This window comes from Chenopodium album, chromosome 11 (genome assembly GCF_948465745.1).
Source record: "Chenopodium album chromosome 11, dcCheAlbu1.1, whole genome shotgun sequence".
In the NCBI taxonomy this organism is placed as follows: Eukaryota; Viridiplantae; Streptophyta; class Magnoliopsida; order Caryophyllales; family Amaranthaceae; genus Chenopodium; species Chenopodium album.
Window position 1 is genome coordinate 26,343,808 of NC_137844.1, and position 21,555 is coordinate 26,365,362.

Consider the following 21,555-nt stretch of genomic DNA (forward strand, 5'->3'; position numbering starts at 1 on the left):
CTTATTGCGCTGTTTTCTATTTATACCCTTTGTATCCCCTAATTTCCTTAGAAAAGTCGGAACTTTGTGCCCGATCGTCTGAATTTAACATTCTTTTTTTTTAAATTGATTATTTTTTTCGAGATCTACGCGTCTCAAACAATTTGCCATCTCAATATAACAAAAAACGAAAAAAAAAATTTCGAATTTTGCAAAAAAGGGGTGCAACACGAGGACTTCCCAAGAGGACACCCATCCCAGTACTACTCTCACCCAAGCACGCTTAACTGCAGAGTTTTAATGAGATCGGTGCATTAGTGCTTGTATTATCTTATAGCGCTAATTTTTATTCATACCCTTTCCAGCACCTGATTTCCTTCGAAATGACATAACTTTGTGCCCTCTCGTCCAAATTAAACATTTTTTTTTCAAATTCGTTATTTGTTTGAGATCTACGTGTCTATAAAATTTTCCCATCTCAAAATAACCAAAAACGAAAAAATATTCCAAGTTTGGCAAAAAAGGGGTGCGACAAGAGGACTTCCTAATAGGTCAACTATCCTAGTACTACCCTCGCCCAAGCATGTTTAACTGCGGATTTCTAAAGGGATCCGGTACATTAGTGCTGGTATGATCGCACCTATTTACTAATAGCGCTAATTTGTATTTATACCCTTTCCAGCCCCTAATTTACTTCGAAATGCCGTAACTTTGTGCCAGATCGTCTAAATTAAACTTTTTTTTTCATATTGTTATTATTTTGAGATCTACGCGTCTTAAACCATTTCTCATCTCAAAATATTCAAAAACGAAAAAAAATTCCGAATTCGGCATAAAAAGGTGCAACATCAGGACTTCCCAGGAGGTCACCCATCTTAGTACTACTCTCGCCCAAACACGATTAACTGCATAATTTTGATGGGATCTGGTGCATTAGTGCTCATATGATCGCACCCATTTACTTATAATGCTTATTTGTATTTATACCCTTTCCAGCCCCTGATTTCCTTTGAAATTTCGTAACTTTGTGCCCGATCGTTCAAATTAAACATTTTTTTTCAAATTGGTTATTTTTTCGACATATTCGCGTCTCAAACCATTTCCCATATTAAAATAACCAAAAACGAAAATAAAATTCTGAATTCAACAAAAAAGGGGTGCAACACGAAAACTTCCCAGGAGGTCACCCATCCTAGTACTACTCTCACCCAAGATCAATTAACTGCGGAGTTTTGATGAGATCTAGTGCATTAGTGCTGGAATTATCGTACCCATTTACTTATAGCGCTAATTTCTATTTGTACCCTTTCCAGCCCCTAATTTCCTTCAAAATGTTGTAACTTTGTGCCCTATCGTCCGAACTAAACATTTTTTTTTTCAAATTGGTTATTCTTTTTAAGATATATGCATCTCAAATCATTTCCCATCTCAAAATAACTAAAAACGAAAAAAATTCCGATTTCGGAAAAAAAGGGGTGCAACACGAGGAGTTACCAGGAGGTTTCCCATCCTAGTACTACTCTCGCCTAAGAGCGCTTAACTACGGAGTTCTGATGGCTTCCAGTGCATTAAAGTTGGTATGATCGCACCCATTTACTTACAGTGCTAATTTATATTTATACCCTTTCCCGTCCTTGATTTCCTTCGAAATGCCGTAACTTTGTGCCCGATTGTTCGAATTATAATTTTTTTTTTTAAATTGGTTATTTTTTTTTGAGAACTATGCGTCTCGAAGAATTTCCCATCTTAAAATAACCAGAAACGAAAAACAATTCCGAATTCGGCAAAAAAAGCGTGCAAAACCAGGACTTCCCAGGAGGTCACCCATCCTAGTATACTCTCGCCCAAGCATGCTTAGCTGCGGAGTTCTGATGGGATCCGGTGCATTAGTTCTGGTATGATCGCACCCATTTACTTTTAGCGTTAATTTGTATTTATACCCTTTTCAACCCCTAATTTTCTTTTGAAGTGCCGTAACTTTGTGCCCGATCGTCCGAATAAATTTTTTTTTCAAATTGTTTATTTTTTCGAGATCTACGTGTCTCAAACCATTTTCCATCTTAAAATAACCAAAAACAAAAAAAAATTACGAATTCGGCTAAAAAGGGGTGCAACACGAGGACCTCCCAGGAGGTCACCCATCCTAGTGTTACTGTCGGCCAAGCATGCTTACCTACAGAGTTCTTATGGGATCCGTTAAATTAGTGCTGGTATGATCGCACTCATTTATTTGTAGCGCTAATTTGTATTTATACCCTTTCCAGCTCCTGATTTCCTTCGAAATGTCGTAATTTTGTGCCTGATCATTGAATCTAAACATTTTTTTTAAAAATTGGTTATTTTTTCGTTATCTACGCGTCTCAAACCATTTCCCATCTCAAAATAACCAAACGAAATAGAATTTTGAATTCGGCAAAAAAAGGGGTGCAACACGAGGACTTTACAGGAGGTCACCCATCCTAGTACTACTCTCGCCGATGCACGCTTAACTGTGGAGTTCTAATGGGATCCGGTGCATTAGTATTGGTATAATCGTTCCCATTAACTTATGGCGCTATTTTGTATTTATACCCTTTCCATCCTCTGATTTTCTTCGAAATGCCGTAATTTTGTGACCGATTGTCCGAATCAAATAATTTTTTTTTTCAAATTGGTTATTTTTTTGAGATCTACGTGTCTCAAACCATTTCCAATCTCAAAATAACCACAAACGAAAATAAATTCCGAATTCGGCAAAAAAGGGGTTCAACATGAGGACTTCCCAGGGGGTCACCCATTCTAGTTCTACTCTCGCCCAAGCACACTTAACTGCGGAGTTCTTATGGGATCCGGTGCATTAGTGCTGGTATAATCCAATCATATAAATCATCCTCAATACACTTCACTTTGGCGGTTGCTGATGGTTGTTCTGGGCTATTGTGAGTTGCAATTGGTGTTGGATGTGAGCAGAGGTCGTGCGTGCAGGGGGTTGATGGGTGGCTATGACTTGCGATTCGTGTGAGAACAGGCGTTGTGGTGGCTATTGTAAATTGTTGCGGTTAGGAGCTGCTTTGTGTGGAGGAGATGGTGGCAGGCATGGGTCGAATTGATGTTGATTGTGGTGGTTAATTGTTGTTGTTTGGTGGGGAATTGGGAGCATGGGAGCTGGTGTTAAGTGCGGAGCAGGGGAAGGAAGTTGTTTGTGTGTTGCTTTAGGGTGGTGTAGGATAGTGAAGGGTGTGGTGAATGTTTAGGGTGCAACAACTTTGGGGCTTGGAAGCTACTTGGATTAACACATTTGACTCAAACCCGAAACACCAAACACGACCTACAACAAAAGCACGAGTGGATTATCAAGAGATAAAATAAAATAAAATACAGATACAATAAAGTAAAATAAAATAGTAAAACTTAATGAAATAATAAAATCAAACGAAATTAAATAAAATAAAGAAAACAAACTAGAAACTAAAAGAAAATAAAAGAAGGAGAAAAGCGAGAAGATTATTATTCACTAGAACCAAGACTTAAAACATTAGAGAATAGGAAACATATATATATTACGATATTAAACTAATAAAATCACTAAAAATTACCAAAATACACTACTACAAAAAAGGCCAAAGAGACCCGTCCAAATAAGCCAAAGAGACTGCTTTAGAGGCAGTCTCTAGCTAAGCGGTCTCTTTGGCAAAGAGATTGCTTTGATAGAAGCGGTCTCTGGAATAAAAAACTAAGACCGCTTATTGCTGAAAGGCGGTCTCTAGAATGAGAAAACTAAGACTGATTATTGATGTTAGGTGGTCTCTCTTTTGGGAAAACTGAGACCGCCTATTGAACTTAGGCAGTTTCTATTTTTGGAAAACAGAGACCGCTTATCTAACTTCACAGGTATCTTGGTGTCATATAAAAAGAAAAATAAAAAATTAATTTTTAAAACGTAAATTAAAATTACATTTCATCAAATTAACTAATTGATTTTTATAAATGTAAAATCATCATCTTAATTATTTTATACATGATACAGAGTAAAAAATTATACAAAACCCGTAATTGTAAAAAATAATTTTAAAAAAACCCCTTAATCTTCTTCATCGTGAACTTCAACAAGTCATTCGTGTAGATCTTTGTCTTTAGCTTCGAATATGAACCGATCCATATGAATGATATGATTATAAGCTGCAATTAACATATAAGAATTAGCATAACCCAAAAAATTATACATATATAACTAGATCATCATAAAATCCAAATTAAATCTAGAATTTCTTAAGCAATTTCAAAAGTCCGAAATTTCATAAGCAAATACAAAACCCAAAATTATAATGACGGAGTACCCTAAAAAAACTACTCTACATATCCAATTGAATTGATGATTATCAATGAAAAAACTTGCGAAAAATGTAAGAAAAAGCATAACTAAATAAAAAAAATTTACAACAAATTCGCTGAAATTGATCCTCTTTAATTAATGAGGTAAATGAAATAAATTGTGAAATGAGATCTAAATTTCACTTTCAATATACTCTTCCATTTGGTAGTTTGCTCAAAGTGAAAATGGAGTTTTCTTATAAAATTAATCTCCAAAATTTACAACCAATTCACCAAATAAATTACAGAAACAGAATTCATAAAAAGTACCAACAAATATGAAATTGAAAATCAACTAATTCAGAAAATAATTATAGGGAAAGAAAAGATGAAGAGGGGGGAGAGAGAGACAAACCTTTGAACCCAAAGAGAAAGTATCGAGTGTTCAGAGCAGGGGATGTGTGCGGCGGCGAAGATGTTGGTGGTATCGGGGCTGAGATGAGGATAGAGAATAGGCGAAGGAGTGTGAGTGTGATTGTGAGTGTGATTGTAAGTGAGCTGAGAGTAATGGAAGTGCAAAGGGGATAGGTGGTTGCGGAAGGAGAGGAATAAGAAGGCAAGAGGCTGGAAGCAAGCTAGGGTTTTCAAGGAGGAGAGATATATAAAAAAAATAATCTATAAAAGAATGGGTTGGGCCGTTGGGGTAAAGGGCATTAAAGAGAAAATGATAAAGAAAAAATAAAGCGCAGCGTGAAAAGCTGGAAAAAAAAAAAGCAAGAGACCACCTAACTTAAATAGGCGGTTTAAGGTGTTAGGTCTAGAGATCGTTTTTTTAAGAACACAAGTCTCCCCATTTTTATGTAAAAGATAAAAAAATTAAGAGAGACCAGTTATCTTTCATAAAGGATCTTCATTAAGTTTCAAGAAATCCTTTATTTGTAATATTGAGTCTCTTGAAAACAAAGACACCCGTTATTGAAATTAACGGCCTTTTATCTTGGGTCTCTTTGGCCATTTTTGTAGTAGTGATACTCAAATAAGAGATAAAAGACGAGAGTAAGAAAATAATAGAAATAAAGATTAAAACAAGGAGAATTATTGTAAAATAAACCCAAAAACGACTCTAAAAACACCCCTAAAAGTGACATAAATGTCACTTATCACATGCACCTACAATCCAAAATCTAAACCAAGCATCAAATTGGCTCTGACAACTAAAAACTTCTAAACCAGGAAAATCTAGTTAGTAAGCAGCACTAGAAACAACCATGAGCCAACTGAATTAAATATGTCTTGGATCCTTGATATTAGGTAGCTGGAAGCATTTCTGCAACAAACAGATGTTATTTTCTACCTTTTCACTATACTCAATATTCTTTTGTGCCTGAGAATACCAAAATGCTACGAATTAGCTAACATATGTAACCAAAACATAGAGATTTAAGAATAGAAATGAGAGATTAAGGAAGAATAATTAGACATATGTTAAGCAATTAGAACCCTAAATTGAAACACCCACAAAGTATATTTTCAACGAATTGCAGTTCGGCCCAAATTGGAAAAAAACAAGAAAATCTAAGACGGACCAAAATCAACAGTAATTAAAGCGAAAAAAACCAAAAATGTATTTTAAATTCCCTTCACCCAACAGAACATACAAAAAAATGTAGATTTTAATACAATGGCTTTCTACTACTACACAATAACTAAAAATTCAAATGCTATTTCACAACATATAAATATAATAAATCAAATTTGAATGGTGTTTTAAAAAAAATGCATGAAATTGATAAGGGAAAAGAATAAGATTACCTTAAATTGAAGAAATTAACAAGGAGAGGAAGGAAATTATAACTGGCTTCGGAGAGGAAGGAAATTATAACTGGCTTCCACCCAAATTCGCTAAGATCGTATAAGAATGAAGGAAAATGATGAACAATTAGGTTTAATTTGTTTGAAGTGCTGAGATCTAAGAGCGAGAGAGAGAGAACGAAAAAGAGAGAGAATGCGCGTGGATATAAGGCAGTTCCTGACTTTTTTTTTTTTAATTTTCCGTATAGACCTTTTTGGGTTGCCTTGAGTCACGTGCAAATCATACATGGTTGTCGAGGCTTTTTCTTGTCGATAAACTAATTCGACACATAAAAGTGTCAAAAAAAGCGAAAATTTATTTTTAGGCTGACGCCCCATACACAGCGTCGAGCTAATAACGTCCATAAACTAACGGATTTGTAGTAGTGATATGCTGAAATTCAACAAAATTAGAGCAGAATTATAATCATATAGCAGACTCAGATGGTTAATTACATAATATAACATAAAAATTAGATGCATCATATAGCAAACTCGAATTTTCAGTATAAAAATTAACATATTCATCAAGTTAGAAGAGTTATAAGTCACACAAAACAACTCAAAAACAGCAGTTTTCCATAATAAATGAAGAATATATATAAGAAAATTCAAGCAAACCCATATATAAGCATATTCATTCAAGCAATACCTTCCTAATTAATTAGATGCAAAACTTTTAGCTATCACCTCTTTATCAATTTCAAGGACGTCTTGTTCAATATCACAATCATAACCACGTAACCAATTTTGTGTGGTAACCAACGCCTCAACATTCTTAGGCAAAAAGCGTACTCCTAAACTTGTTTAAAATACGACCACCCAAATCACCCATGCTAAAAGAAGATTTAGAGGCTACCGATGTAATAGGAATGACCAAAACATCCCTAGCCATCAGCTAATATGGGGACACACTAATTTGAGATTCCCAATAATTGATAACATCATAATTCTGCCCTTCATAAATTGGTTAATGAGGCGTATGCAAATATGACTTAAGCTCCATCAATGGGCGACTTAATGGGCCATCCACATCATCATCATCAACATACTAGAAAAGTTCAAACAACATGCATTTATTAAATAACAAAAATTAAAACATACAATTATTATTTTTGTAAACCACAATAAACAAAAACTGATTACCTCCTTGAACATATCATCATCTAAGTTACTATTTGACTTATCGATCCAAGTTGGGATGGAGGGGGGAACAATTGTACTTGACTTAAAATCGAAAGACATAAAAGAATAAAAGTTATACAACTCCAATACGACATCTTCAATCACCTTTGCCTTTTTAACACATATATGCCTCCTCAACATAAATCATTTTTAACATCTTCCTCACTCGAACAAGCTTATAGCGAGGATCAAGAACAATAGCAATTGAAAGCAGTGGCGGATCCAGGGGGGTTCATAGTGGTACAACTGTACCCCCATTCTAAAAGGAAAAAAATGTAATCAAAGAGATCGCCTGTTATATAAAACATGTCTCTTAGGTACAGGCATAGAAAACAAATCTGACGAGACTAACGCGCGTCATTCTGCAAAAGAAAATAGAAAGAGACCACCTCATGAAAGTTAAACAAGAGTTCTCTTTTCTTCAATTTACTAAAATGAACTTTACACTTTTAATATTTTGTTTTGTGGTACTTTTTTTTTTCTTAATTTTTTTTTTATTTTTTTTTATTTTTTTTAATTTTTTTTAATTTTTTTTTAATTTTTTTTTTATCCAAAGCACTTAAATTAATTATTTGTACAAAACTTTTGTATAATCATAGTAGTAATTTTTTTCTTGTCTTATTCATTTTTTAATTTATATTACAATGTTTCCATTCATATATCAAATATCAATTATTTTAATTATTATCTTAATAGTCTACAAAAAATGTTAGTTTACTTCATTATATTGTTAATATTGTATAATTGTCTAAAAATAAGAGTTTGTGCTCTATTAGCTCTAAAGTCTAAACTTAAAATGCTCATCAATATACTTTTAGGTTTTTTTTTTCCTTTGATAAAAATTTCATATTTTAATTACTCTTGATTAATAACTAGTATGCCTTAATTTGTGTTGTCATATATTAGATTGCGATAAGATATTAAAGTAAGTGTAATTAGTTATATTTTAAATCATTTTAAGTATTTTTGTCTATCTATGTACAACAGTTAAATTAAAAATTTATTTAAAAGTTTTATAAAATTGTAAGTGTATGACTTAAATTATATTTTGTATTAGACTGTACGAAATTAGTTTATTTGTTTGGTTCAATTATGGATAACATTAAGGAGTAAAGGGATACATTCAAATAAGATGGTGAAAATAATAAATAATTGATGTAATTTTAATTTGTTAAAATTTGCATTTTTTTAACAAGTCGAATTTCGTACCCCCATCACTACATTCCTAGATCTGCCATTGATTGAAAGGATCAAACTACATTCATCCCAATAGCCCTCAAACTTATCAAGTATAACTTTTTCCATGGGTGCAAGTTTAGGGTCTATATGGGCTTGACTTATTGTGTGCTCAATTTTCAAAATTAAACACTAGCAAAATACAAATTTTCAATAGGATATTCTTAACATGAAAATAACACAATGATTTCAAAAAATGGCTTTAGAAAATTACATATTTTTGTAAGGGTATCCGATTCAGCATCCGAAAGTTTGAATTTATAACCCATAAATTTATTAGTAACCACTTTCAAGGCTTCCTTTGCTTCTAAAGATTTTCGAAGCATAGTATAGGTGACATTCCAACAAGTCACAATATCAAGACATAACTTACCATTAAACACACAGTTAACCTTAGGAAGAGCACGCTCAAATCGAGTAAGTCTAGAGTCTGAAGAATCAATATATTTACAAACTGCACGCAATTTTTGAACACTACTATCAACTTCTTTTAAATCTCTTTGAAAAATAATGTTCAAGACATAAGTAGAACATCAAATAATATGAAAAAAAAAAACTACCATTACAAAGAAGAGGAGAATTTAACATTAAATCTTTCTTCAAAAGGTTGACCATAACATCCATGGATTGAAAATTATCAACAGTCATTGCAAAAGCTTTACCCAAAAGGTTCCACTCCCCAATAAGTTTAAACACAAAATTTTCTATCTCAACACTAGTATGCGAAGACCACAATATCTTAAATTCAAATTTTTAGACCTAAGACACCAATTTTTATCAACATAATGTGAAGTTAATGTGAGATAACCTCGATTAGTGCATGTTTTCCACAAGTCACAAGTGAAGCTAACTTTACCATCAATTCCAGAAAAAGACTGCAACAACAAGGATTTAAAATTATCATGCTTAGCTATACAATATTTCAAAATAGTGTTTCTACACACATGCTTCACGTTGGGATTCAGATTCTTAAAAACTTCCCTAAGTCCATGATGCTCCACAATACTTTAAGAATTGAATTGCAAAATTATAGCTCTGGTAAGCAATTGTAAATTACAAATTTGATTAAACAGGGGCTCAACACCACTTTCATGATTTGCAGGATAGTGTGGATTTTTACCCATGCATGTCTTATCCGGTGTTCTATATTCATTACCGCAAACGTTGCATCGAGCATATTATATCAGAGCAAGACCAACCATCTTATCAAAAAAGGTGTAATGCCTCCAAACATCTGATGTTCGTCCATGCTTACTACCATTAGTGGTAGTGATTTGGTGTTGAGTAGAATCTAGATTCTTAATAGTGTATTGAGAATCTATAGTTTCAAAATAATCTTGTCTGTCCTTATCATAATTATAAAACTCTTGCTCCATTGCTAAAAAAAACAAAAACACAAAGTAAATGTAAGTGTTCACTGAATATCACTAAATACCATAGATTCAACTGATGTGATGCTTAACATAGAACATTAAATACCATATATTAACACACAACATTTAATGACAGCATATATTAACTTAAACTAAAACAAAACAACACATTTTAACAACATTCATCATGCTAACAAGACGTTAAACTCAAAGAAAGTTGCATAGCTCTCCGAAGTTCATCATATTCCTTAACATACCTAAGCTGAACTGTAATACAATGAATAACAAATCTTGAGTTGTAAGACTGCTATATAACAAAAAATAATGAGCAATTTGACTAAAACCCAGATAAAAATAAAAGGAGAGAAGTAGCATTTCCTAACAACTTCATTCAATAAAACCCAGTTCATAAACCAATCAAAAAATGAATAATTCGTATGATTTGCAATCTCAATTGAATAATGCAAAGTAAACTAAGACATAATTTGCCAAAAATATAGAATCCTATAGCTCACTTTAACATTCATAGCTACAACAGTATAAATCACCTTTCTAACTTTGAAAGAAATCGACCATTAGAATCATTCTAATTTGAGGGTATGTCATTGGCTAATTCAAAACCCACTAGACTCAAATGCCCACCAATACTCAAAAATTAAATTTTATAAACAAATGCCCACCACAAACAAATCCGTCAAAATTTAATTAACAAAGTACCAATTATCTAGAAAATAACCAATTGACCACTATACGACATACAAGTAGGATAGCTAGCTGCTATAAGTTCTCTTAGTCTAATTTTATAATTTTAACTTGTTCATTCATTAAATAAAAACAAGACAATTACCTTGGCCCTCGAAACCCTAAGATTAGGATTAATGAATGCCAATGTCATTAGCGAAATAAACATAAAAAACGAAAGAGATTTTTTTAAAATTGAATTTATTTATGAATAATGTCCATTTGCTCCATGAATTACTCATTAAAGGTCCGCTCACACCTCGAGATCTTCTTTGATATTAATATTTATAAATTGTAATGGTCAAATTTAGTGACACGGAGTCACAGAAATAGATACGAGTACTATTTGAGTCTACCTTTTCCATCTTAAATTAGAGATAAATACGTATCGAGTGGGAAACAATATCTTATTATGTTGGTGCAAAAATGCAAACTAGTTAATTATTATACTTATTAACTTTTATTACAGATCATATAGATTTCTTTTATCAAATTACCTAGAAATAGTCAATCAAATATCAATGATACAACAACAAATAAGAAGAAAACTTCAAAAGTACAATATTTCAAAGATAAATGAATACAAACCAGGGAGCTTAAGGGAAGATTTGGAGAGACAAATTATGTTTTGGGGCAGCAACGTTTGAGTTTCTGAGCACGCAGCAACGGATGAGATTCTGGGCAGCAACAATACTTCAAAGTTCAGGCAATTACAATGAACGAATTGATAATGAGAAGATAATAGACAAATGAGAATGAAGAGAAGATAAATGAAAAATATGAGAATGAGATGAGAGAGAGAGGAGCAAGGTGTCGTGAATCATAAGGGATAGGGAGTGAAAGTGATAAAGTGGAGAATTAGGGTTTCAAAAGATATGTGATTTAAATCTAGCCATTGATTTTTTATTCTTCAAATGTCAGGCTTTAGATTATAATTGTTTCATTTTTTTTATTGGATAGGTGAAGATGGTAATCTGTGTTTGTTGTGGGAGGAAGAAGTTAACCATAAAGTGTTTTTAATTTATGGTTTGGAGTAGATGATGTTTGTGTGTTGTATATTCATATATACAAAAAAAATACTCCCTCTATTCTTATTTTTTTCCCCATTTGATTGGGCACGGTCTCCAAGATGCGTATTAAACGTCTATATCTTTATTTTTCATAAATGTAAAAATTGTAAAAACGTGATATTAATAAAATATATAATGAGATGAGTTTAACAAGACCACTCATGACTAAATTATGTTTACAGATTAACGGTAATTTATAGTCAACGTTTTCAAATTTTGACCGTTCCCCAGAAAAGATAACGGGGCAAAAATAAAGGGACGAAGGGAGTATTAAAATAAAAGCTGGCGACGGTGTAAATCATTATACTTTGAACTACACGAACAATGATATTTAGCTAATCTTAAGACTACAACTCAAATTATTGATCCAGTCAAAATAATGTTACTAATCCATAACTTTGTACTAATAACTATTTAAATATGAGAATATGAGATGGTTAGATTTTATGTGTATGTATCATCGATTGAGCGAATCAATATTACCTTGTTAATCATTAATGTTTTCTTTCATCATACAAATCAAACTACTTTGTAATATCTTCACAATTTTATGCAAATATATAATGATAAACAAGTCTTAATTATCAGTGTTGTTGACTAATTAAGTATCGAATTACATACCAAATTGCAAATTTTGATGTCACAACTCATCAAATCATGATTATAACACTATCAATTAAATGATTAAATAAGAAGTAGGTAATAACCTGATAGCACATAAAACAACAATACATTAATACACTAAACTCTTATAATCTACTTCGTAATAAACTAGTAATTAGTATGGCAAAACTTGAAACATAACATGTTATGTATTTATATAATCAAAGAGAACTTGTTAACCAGCAAAAGGTTAGCAAGTACTATCAAATTTCAAACCAAAACCGTTTAACTGCCCGAATCCAAATGACTCGATAAAAAACCAATTTTTTGAAATAAAAAACCAACCCAAACCGTAATTTAGTAAATCCGAAATGGAACCGACCTTAAATAATGTTAAACCGTATAAGAACCAAAATTGTTAACGAACCGAATCAGTTATAAACCGAACTAAAATAAAACTAAACCGAAAAAGAACCGAACCGTTTCTAACCCGAAACCATTTCCAACCTAAAACTGTTTGAAGAGGGATAAAAACCGTTTACAGCGAACCGTTAAAAAACCGCAACCCGTCTGCATTGAACCGTTTACAAACCAAACCGAATTAAATCCGCCCAAGAATAAACTGAATCGAATAAAACCGAGAATTTTTTAAACTCAACATAATCCGACCCGTAAGACACTTGAACGTATTTCAAACCGACCCAATTTCAAACCGAACTAAAACCAAACTATCAACCCATTTTGACAATACTACCCCCAACCATAGTTCTTTCTTCTTCCTTTCTCTTTTCCCATCCCCGTTGCACCTCCCTTTCTAGCCACATGCGGCGCTGCCGAGCACCCCTACCACTGCGTCACCTCCCTTCCCCGCATCCTCCGCCCCTGCCTCACCCTAATGCTTTCCCCGTCGAAATCAAGAAAAAACCCGCATCATTGCCATCTACCTTGACTTTTCTCTCTCCTCAACCTCTCATTCCGCCATTGCCGACGACCTCCAAGCTTTGCACCTCCAAATCCTCACCACTATCTCTCCTCTCACCTCCGCCTACATACATTTGGCAACACAAAACTTTCTCCTTTTCTCTCTCCTCACCTCCATGGCAAGTTTCCATACGACGATGACCTCGGCAACGAATGGTTCGTCGTCTTCCTCCTCTTTCATATTTCTCTCTTATTTTCTTATCTTTCTGTTCGTGTTTGGAATTTTGATAGTGAGTTTCTGATAATTAAAGCCGCCTTTCATCTTCCTCGTTAATTGGATTAATCTATAAAATTCTAGTAATCGCGTTTTTGTTCGGAAAAATGAAGTTCATATAATCCAAAAAAGAAGTTTCGTTCTCTTTCTACTTCCGGTAGGGGTGGGAATCGGGGAAGAGGGTACACTGGTTGGTTCCTGCAAGGGAAAGGTGGCTGATTTTGGCATCCTCGAGAAGTGATTTTGGTGGTGATGAGAGGAGAGAGAGGGTTGATAAAGAGAGGGGGTGCTTGTTTTGGGATTGGGGTTTTTGTGGTGGGGTCTCTAGCAGGGGAAGGGGTTGAAATGCCATTAGCCAGGCTGATCTTAGTGCTAACGAGAAAGGGGCTGGCGGTTAGCTGGTGGCAGGGAAGGGGTTTGGATTTTTTGTTTCTTTAAAAAAATTAATTGAAAGGGTACTAATGTAAATCAATTGTTACTTAACCAAGATTAACCCTAGTTAATTATTTAATGATATTAAATATTACCATTTTTTTAGTAATATTAATTCGTGATTACCATTGATAATCAAAATTTTTAGATTTTACCGCTCAGAAAAAATAAAATTTTGTGGTTACTAGAGATAATTTCCCTTTAATAAATAAGTTAAACAGATTGGTTTTGAAATTATGCTTGAATAATTTGAGCTTTGAAAGGTTTCTTAGAATGTTTAGCTTCAACATAAATATCACATTTATGACCATTATCAATAAGACTAGGAATTAAAGACATGTTTTGTAAGCATGTGTATGTTCTTATCTAGCATGCCAAAGATCAATAGTCTCAACAATATAAGCAGAAGTGGATGCTTTATTAATATAATCAGCATCAAATACAGTTTCCAAAATAAACAGTCCACTAGACAAATATCCCTTCTCTACAAATTCCTTATTACGAGACAAAACTACCAAAATTTTAGAGTAATTGAAAAATGTAATATGCGAAAATTTGAAATATTTGGAAATTTGTACAATAACAAGAGATAGTGGGAAATATTTTTCGCTGTTTATTAATCCCCCACGTTACATTGTTATATATGTTGGATGGGGCACACATATTAAGGAGGAAAGAGCGAATGAGAGAAAATGATAAAGCAAATAGGGTACACTAAGAATCCAAGGTATAAACCTTACTTAAAAAGGATACGTGTCAACTAAAAATAAACTTCTCAAAAAGAATAAATGTCAACTAAAAATAACGGAGGTAAGTAGTATAATGGTACTTTCTCTCTCTACATTTCCTTAATTAATTCCACTAAATTTCCTAGGGACCATATCCAATTCCGTTTCCTTGTCATTTCTTAATAAAGCAGATATGTTGGATGGGGCAAAATAAACGGGATAGAGGGAATATTTCTAAAAATTGCACCGAGTATTGAACATGTGCTTTGAATTTAAATGAATATGACCTCAGAAGTGGTGTTGAACTAATAGGCCATGATGTTGTAAGTTGGATCTTGGTAGCCGAGTTTGCATTTTACCACCCTCAAAACACTATATATTATATTGAACTACTCGTTTTTTCATTTAATTTAACCACCTACAAAAAATGCAAATTTTATTATTTTTTTATTTATTATTATTATTATTATTTTTTAAATGGCACTTAACGGTTTCCTTAACAGAAATAATAAGGAGATGGCAAAATGCCGAAATCTAATTAGTTTTTTTTTTTTTTCATTTTTTTGGAGTTTAAGTTAAGTATGGTATTTTGAGGATGGTATATACCAAATTTCCTACTAAAAATGCATAAAGTCAAGTTTGGGGTGCTGCTTATATGACATATCATATGATTTTGAAAATTTAAAACCAAACACCAAAAAACAACAGTGATACCAAAAATGATTGGTTGCAGGTTTTTCTATGAAACACGTTTATTTCCGGTCCAAACAGGTAGGCACACTACACCGTGCACGTGCCACGAACCGAGCTAGTCGTCTGGCCGGACGGCGGTGGCCGTGCGTAGGAATGCCTCCTTCTAGCACACAACACAAGAAATATTACTTCAAACATCCTTATTTAAAGTTTCAAACCCTCTTATATAAACCAAGTAAAACTCCCTTCAAACATTGGTGAGAGAAAGACTCTTTCCTCCTAACAAAGCAAGTAAACCTCTTTTTTCCCTTAGTATTATTTTTAACAAATTGCACGAGTATTGAACGTGGGCCTTGAATTGAAACGAATGTGACCTCAGAAGTGGTGTTGAGCTACTAATTAAGCAATGATGCTGTAAGTTGGATCTTGTGGTACCCAAGTTTGCATTTTAACACCCTTAAAACACCACATTTATATTTAACTACTCGTTTTTTCGTTTATTTTATTTAATCACCTACAAAAAACGTAAAAAATCTATTTTTTATTTTTTTAATTTAAAATGACACTTAACAATTTCCTTAATATAAATTAGGAAAATTTGAAAAATACCAACAATTATACCCATCTTTATTACAAAACCATCAACAATTTTTTTTTTAATTTACTACCAATAATTTAGAAATTGTTATATACACCCAGGTGTATGGTGTAGCCAAGGGTATTATTTGCTCATTTTAATGATTATTACTCATTTTATCATCAAATAAGAAAACAAATATCTTTGGGTGTACCATACGTACACTCGGGTGTATATGACAATCTTTACCAATAATAGAGGTGAGAATCGAGAAAAGAGAAAGGGGAATGGAGGGAGATTGAAAAGTGGGGCCCACTATGACGTCATTGGGCAAACATGTAATTTTTAAGGTTTTGAAGAATAGTTGGTGGTAAATTAAAAAAAAAAAAATCGTTGGTGGTTTTGTAAAAAATGGGTATAATAGTTGGTGGTATTTTTCAGATTTTCCTATAAATTATTAGGAGATTGCTGAAATGTCGAAATATATTTTTTTTCATTTTTGTTGGTGGTTAAGTCTAAATATGGTATTTTGAGGAGGACATTTTGAATTTTGGTACCTTGAAAATGGACCTAGTTGAATTTTCGCACCCATTTAATTTTTTAATTTTGGTACCCATCAAATTGTAAAAATATAGGTTTTGGTACCTCCGTCCATGTTCCGTTAATTTTTCCGTTAGTGAGGTCCTGCCACCTTCCAGCCACCCGTTAGCCACCTTCCAGCCACCCCTTAGCCACGTAACAACTAGGCACATGACCACCTCGTCTCGCCACCACACCACCACTACCAAAACCACCCCCTGCACACACAATTCGCAGCGGCGATACTCCATCACACCACCAGAACCTCCAATTCGCACTAGCATCGCTCCATCACACCACCACCACCAAAATTACCCCCTTTCATGGATGAACCAGCCATCCCTCGCAAAATAACCATCATCACCGACCATCTCCTCCACATCCGCACACAACAACTGGCCCCCGAAACCCTATAACCCACCTGAAACAACCCAGAAAACCACCCGTTTTCTGGGTTGTTTAAAAACCCCAAATGGGTTTGGTTTTACGGGTTGTTTCAGGTGGGTTATAGGGTTTCGGGGGCTATGTGAAAAGGGGAGGATGGTTATTTCAAGGAGGGAGGGGGCCGGCGAACAGGGGGGTTGTTTCGGCGAGCGGTGGTTGTTTGGACGGTTGTTGCGGCTAAGATTCGAGAAAGGAAGGGAGGAGGTAGGCTGTTGCGGCTGAGATCGGAGGAGGGAAAGAGAGGAGGTGGGCTCACCGGCATCGGGGGAATGTTTGGGCGCCGGCAACCGTCACAGGGAGGGGGAAGGGTGGCTAAGAGGGAGGGGGGAGGGGTGGCAGTGGGTGGTTGGTTTTTTTTTAAGTTTTTTTTAATAAATTAATTTATTAAAAAAATTAGATTATGGGCCACACTAATGGAAAATTTAACAGAAGTTGGACGGAGGTACCAAAACCTATAATTTTACACTTTGATGGGTTCTAAAGTAAAAAAAAGTTTTAAACGGGTACGAAAATTCAATTAGGTCTATTTTCGAGGTACCAAAATTCAAAATTTCCTTTTGAGGATTGTAAAAACAAATTTTCCTACTAAAAATACACAAGAGTCAAGTTTGGGTTGCTGCTTATATGACATACCATATGATTTTAAAAAATAAAAAACCAAAACTAGAAAACCACAACAACACCAAACGAACCCTAAACGATCCATTTAAAATAATAATAATAAATAAATAAAATAACTGAACCTAAATGATTGGTTACAAGTCTTTCCATGAAACAAGTTTATTTCCATATTTATTTTTTCAATTTTTTTTGACATAACTAGTATTCAGCTCGTGCCATACATGGGTTAAACTTGTATTGAATTATTATTGAAAGAGCGAAATGTGATAATATTACAACACCAATCATAGTGATAGAAGTTGATACAAAAGTTAAACACTAATTGTGAATTTAAACAAAAAAAATTATAATGATAGATTTGTATCTATGAAATAAGTTGTGCATAGATAAAAATCTAAAACATTCAACGACTTATAAACAAAAAAAAAAAAAAAAACCAATGACAAATATTGATGATGAATATACTAATGTACTATACATACAAATTCAGTACATGCTATTCAAAAAAAAAAAAAAACACAGTACAACATGTGCTGTTGAAAATTCAGGGCAAAATACAAATTCATCTTCATGATAAAACGTTCCGCGTTTATCATAGAGCTATTTTAGTAATATCAAGCAGACGTGGATGCCAATAGCCATACACGTATTTCCATGACATGTTTATAAATCCACGTAACACATTACAGTCATCATGCCCCATTTGAACGCCGTCAAATTTTTTTTAAAGGTAGATAGATAGAGGATTTAATGCAATCACAATCCAGATCTGATTGAACAAGTGATATTCCAAAAATTATAGCCTTGAACCTTACTCTCCCTCCACATCTGCCGATCACCGAAAAACATTAATACGGAGCTCCATACTCATCGATATAAGTCTTAATATTTACATATGAAATGTGTGTTATGTTAAATTATAATTATAATCCGTAATTTTTAATTTTTTGATTTTCCAATTAAGTGCCATCTAGCGTAATTGAATGAGTTGAGTGTGCTTATAATGGTAACCGGATTAGTGTTATTATTATGCTGTTGGTAATTGCTAAAATTGTATAAAAACTCGAAACCAATATAAGTCATAACGAGGAATTGAAGAATTCGCAATGTGCTAGGCAAAAATGTGTGATTTAAGATGTTTTCTGGATGTGCAGTTCATAGATTAAACCTATGGGAAACCTAATGAAGGATGTGGTTGAACATGTGAAATTAAAGGAGGTACGTTTTGTAGGATGATTAGATTAGGGTGGTATTCGATTTTTTGTACTATCGTACAGTAGGATGGAATTGATTCGATCTTCAAATGAATTGGCTGTAATTGAAAATATTGCTACAGGTACCATATGGTGGTTGTTGTAAACAACTAATAGAATTGCACCCTGCCTTATTTAAGGTAAAAAATGCTCTAAGATTGTTGTAATTGTAGGTAAAAGAGGGAATTAATTGTGTTGCATGAGTTCTAATACTGATTTCACTAGGTAGGACAATAGCTTGAGCAAGGGTGGTCTTGTGAAGGCTAGAGGTCAAGTTGTGAGAGAGCATTCAAGATCTATAAGTAGAGTAAGTGTTCAGGAGTATGAGTTATATATTAAATTTTGCTTTTTATATTTAAGTCTATTAGCAAAACATGCATTGCATGGTTTGTTGTTGGTATTTTAAAATAATGTATAGAGATTTGATTTGCACATAAGGACATGATAATTAAATCTGATTTTGCAGCCACCCAATATGAATTGTTGCATTAAGTCCTTTGGTCACATTTGTAAGAAATTTGATGTTACAAGGACTAGATGGTTGAACGAGATGGGTTTTGGAGGAATTCAGGTTTAGGGTCAAATATGTGCATTGCTGATCTCCTAATTGGCCCTTAGTCTTTGTCTCTATACGCTTGTGTATTGGGGCATTCACGGACACATTTCAACTTTGTAGTATACCACCAATTCCTCACATCTTACACTTGAGGGTTTTATACAAGAAACTTCCTGGCCAAGTTCCGGGATATCATATGGTGGATTATACTCCTTATGACGCTCGTATGGCCAAGCACGTAATATCAGGCCATTTTGGTCTAATACCCCAAAACTCTATTGTCTGTACTTGGAATGTTAGGGGAATCGGCAAACCCTCCCTAATTGAAAATTTTAATGTCATGTATAGGAAGCATAAGCCTATGATTGTTGTTTTGCTAGAGAAAAGGCATGGTTATGAAATTATTAGGAAGCTTGTTAAAATACTGCCTAGAAAGTATTCGTTTGGATTATCTACCCCTCGAGATGGATTATGTGGAGGTGTAGTGTACTTGTGGAATGATGACTTTCTTGTGATAGAACCAAAGGGTGTTCAGGCTTCTTCTATAAAGGTCGATTTGTACTTTAAGGTGAGTTTTATTTACAATTCAATTTTAATTAAACCATTTCGTATACTCCTATTTACTTATTTAATACTTATGTAAAGGGCTATCCAAATGCTCGAAGGTGTCTTTTTAGACAGAGGCTGTCTCCTTGGGTTAAGTATTTAGCTTGGGAAATCCATCTGCGTGTTGGATTTGTTATTGGAATGTCAAAAATTTTGTTTCTTCCTTTTTTGTCAAACTTTTGTTTTTAACATGTTGATGATAATTATTGCATTTCAGGTTTAGTATTTATGTAGATGGATAACTTTCAATAATTGCTGATCGGGATTTAGTAGGTCGTTGGGACTACCAACCCAAATCAAATTAACTACTTATAACCTAAACTACCCTAATACAAATATAGGGGTAAGTATAGGGTCGAACCCAAGGGAAGCACGCAAGCTAAATATCAAATTCACTAAGCAAGAGTCAAGGAAAGGATAATTTTGTTGGTTTTTGGATAAAAAGTACTAAGACTACAAACAAGCAAATATAAAGAAGATTAAAAATCAAGAGAGAACGACGCTAGGGGTACGAGGGTGTCAAACATGATTAGAAAGAGGTGAATAATGATAGTTATCATGAAAAACATGCCAAAGAACTCAAGATCCTACCTAAACAATTCATTCTCATGCAATGGTCTAGGCAAATCAATGAAAAAGCCCTATGCTAATAGAATCATTCTCATGCATCCTATTAGACACTAGCAAAATCAAGAGAATAAAGAGGCACAAATCATAAAACTCTATTTTAACAACTCATTTTCATTCAATCATCAAAAAAAGGTGATCTTGATCTAGTTCAAATCATTTTCATGCATTTAAACTAGAAGGCAATCAAATAAAGTGCAACAATAATCTCAAGACATTAAAAATCAAATCTTTCATCAATTTAAGGCATGTATTCAATCCAACCATCGTCATTCTTCCAACATTCAACACATATTTTCCACCCCTTCCCCTAGATAAGAAATTAGCCTAGAGAAGGGAGATTAAACATGATGATAAAACTAAATGAAAACAAAATAGACATGGAAGCAAACATGATAAAAAACAATCAAAATACCAAAGATTCCAATCCACAAAATAGATAGAAATAAACAACTAGAGTGCAAATAAACTAAGCTAAGAGAAAGGATTAGAGATTACTAAGTAGGCAATGGTAGAAAGATTAAAACTTGCAAGGTTGCTTGATTGATTGAAATGAAACTTGAACCAAAGTTGCATACATGAAGATAACTTGAGTAATACTACACTTTCTCTCCCTAAGATTAGGGTTTAATTGTCTTCTAAGATAAGGCTAGATGCTCCACTAATCTACCCTACGACCTATATATATAGGTCCTTTAAAAGATACAAAAATACGAAATAAAAAAAAAACTGAACTTCAGCGGTGCGCGCCCGCGCATATACACTGCGCGCCCGCGCAGATGTTGTGCGTGCGCCCTCGCAGATCTTGTGCGCCCGCAGATCTATGGGTACGGGGATTAGACCCATGGATGCGCGCCTTCGTTCAGTAGTACTGCGCGCTCGCGCTTGAAGAGTGTGCGCCCGCACACAAGGCGCG

At 33.9% G+C, this 21,555-nt stretch overlaps 1 long non-coding RNA gene, 1 other non-coding gene and 7 pseudogenes across 2 annotated transcripts; all 9 read right to left on the bottom strand.

Moving 5' to 3' along the window:
* Nucleotides 1-502: 502 nt before the first annotated feature.
* On the bottom strand, nucleotides 503-621 carry LOC145569625 (5S ribosomal RNA; annotated as a pseudogene).
* A 195-nt stretch (nucleotides 622-816) lies between these two features.
* LOC145569694 (5S ribosomal RNA) lies at nucleotides 817-935 on the bottom strand (annotated as a pseudogene).
* A 198-nt stretch (nucleotides 936-1,133) lies between these two features.
* On the bottom strand, nucleotides 1,134-1,252 carry LOC145569671 (5S ribosomal RNA; annotated as a pseudogene).
* Nucleotides 1,253-1,451: 199 nt separating this feature from the next.
* LOC145569683 (5S ribosomal RNA) lies at nucleotides 1,452-1,570 on the bottom strand (annotated as a pseudogene).
* Nucleotides 1,571-1,770: 200 nt separating this feature from the next.
* Nucleotides 1,771-1,888, bottom strand: LOC145569542 (5S ribosomal RNA). The gene has a single exon (XR_014096138.1). It is a non-coding gene; the product is annotated as a 5S ribosomal RNA (ribosomal RNA).
* Nucleotides 1,889-2,084: 196 nt separating this feature from the next.
* LOC145569648 (5S ribosomal RNA) lies at nucleotides 2,085-2,203 on the bottom strand (annotated as a pseudogene).
* A 197-nt stretch (nucleotides 2,204-2,400) lies between these two features.
* On the bottom strand, nucleotides 2,401-2,519 carry LOC145569589 (5S ribosomal RNA; annotated as a pseudogene).
* Nucleotides 2,520-2,719: 200 nt separating this feature from the next.
* Nucleotides 2,720-2,838, bottom strand: LOC145569565 (5S ribosomal RNA; annotated as a pseudogene).
* Nucleotides 2,839-3,871: 1,033 nt separating this feature from the next.
* LOC145568763 (uncharacterized) lies at nucleotides 3,872-5,012 on the bottom strand. Its single transcript, XR_014095937.1, has 2 exons — nucleotides 4,685-5,012; nucleotides 3,872-4,137 (listed from the first exon to the last, which is right to left on the bottom strand). It is a non-coding gene; the product is annotated as an uncharacterized LOC145568763 (long non-coding RNA).
* Between the last annotated feature and the right edge of the window lie 16,543 nt (nucleotides 5,013-21,555).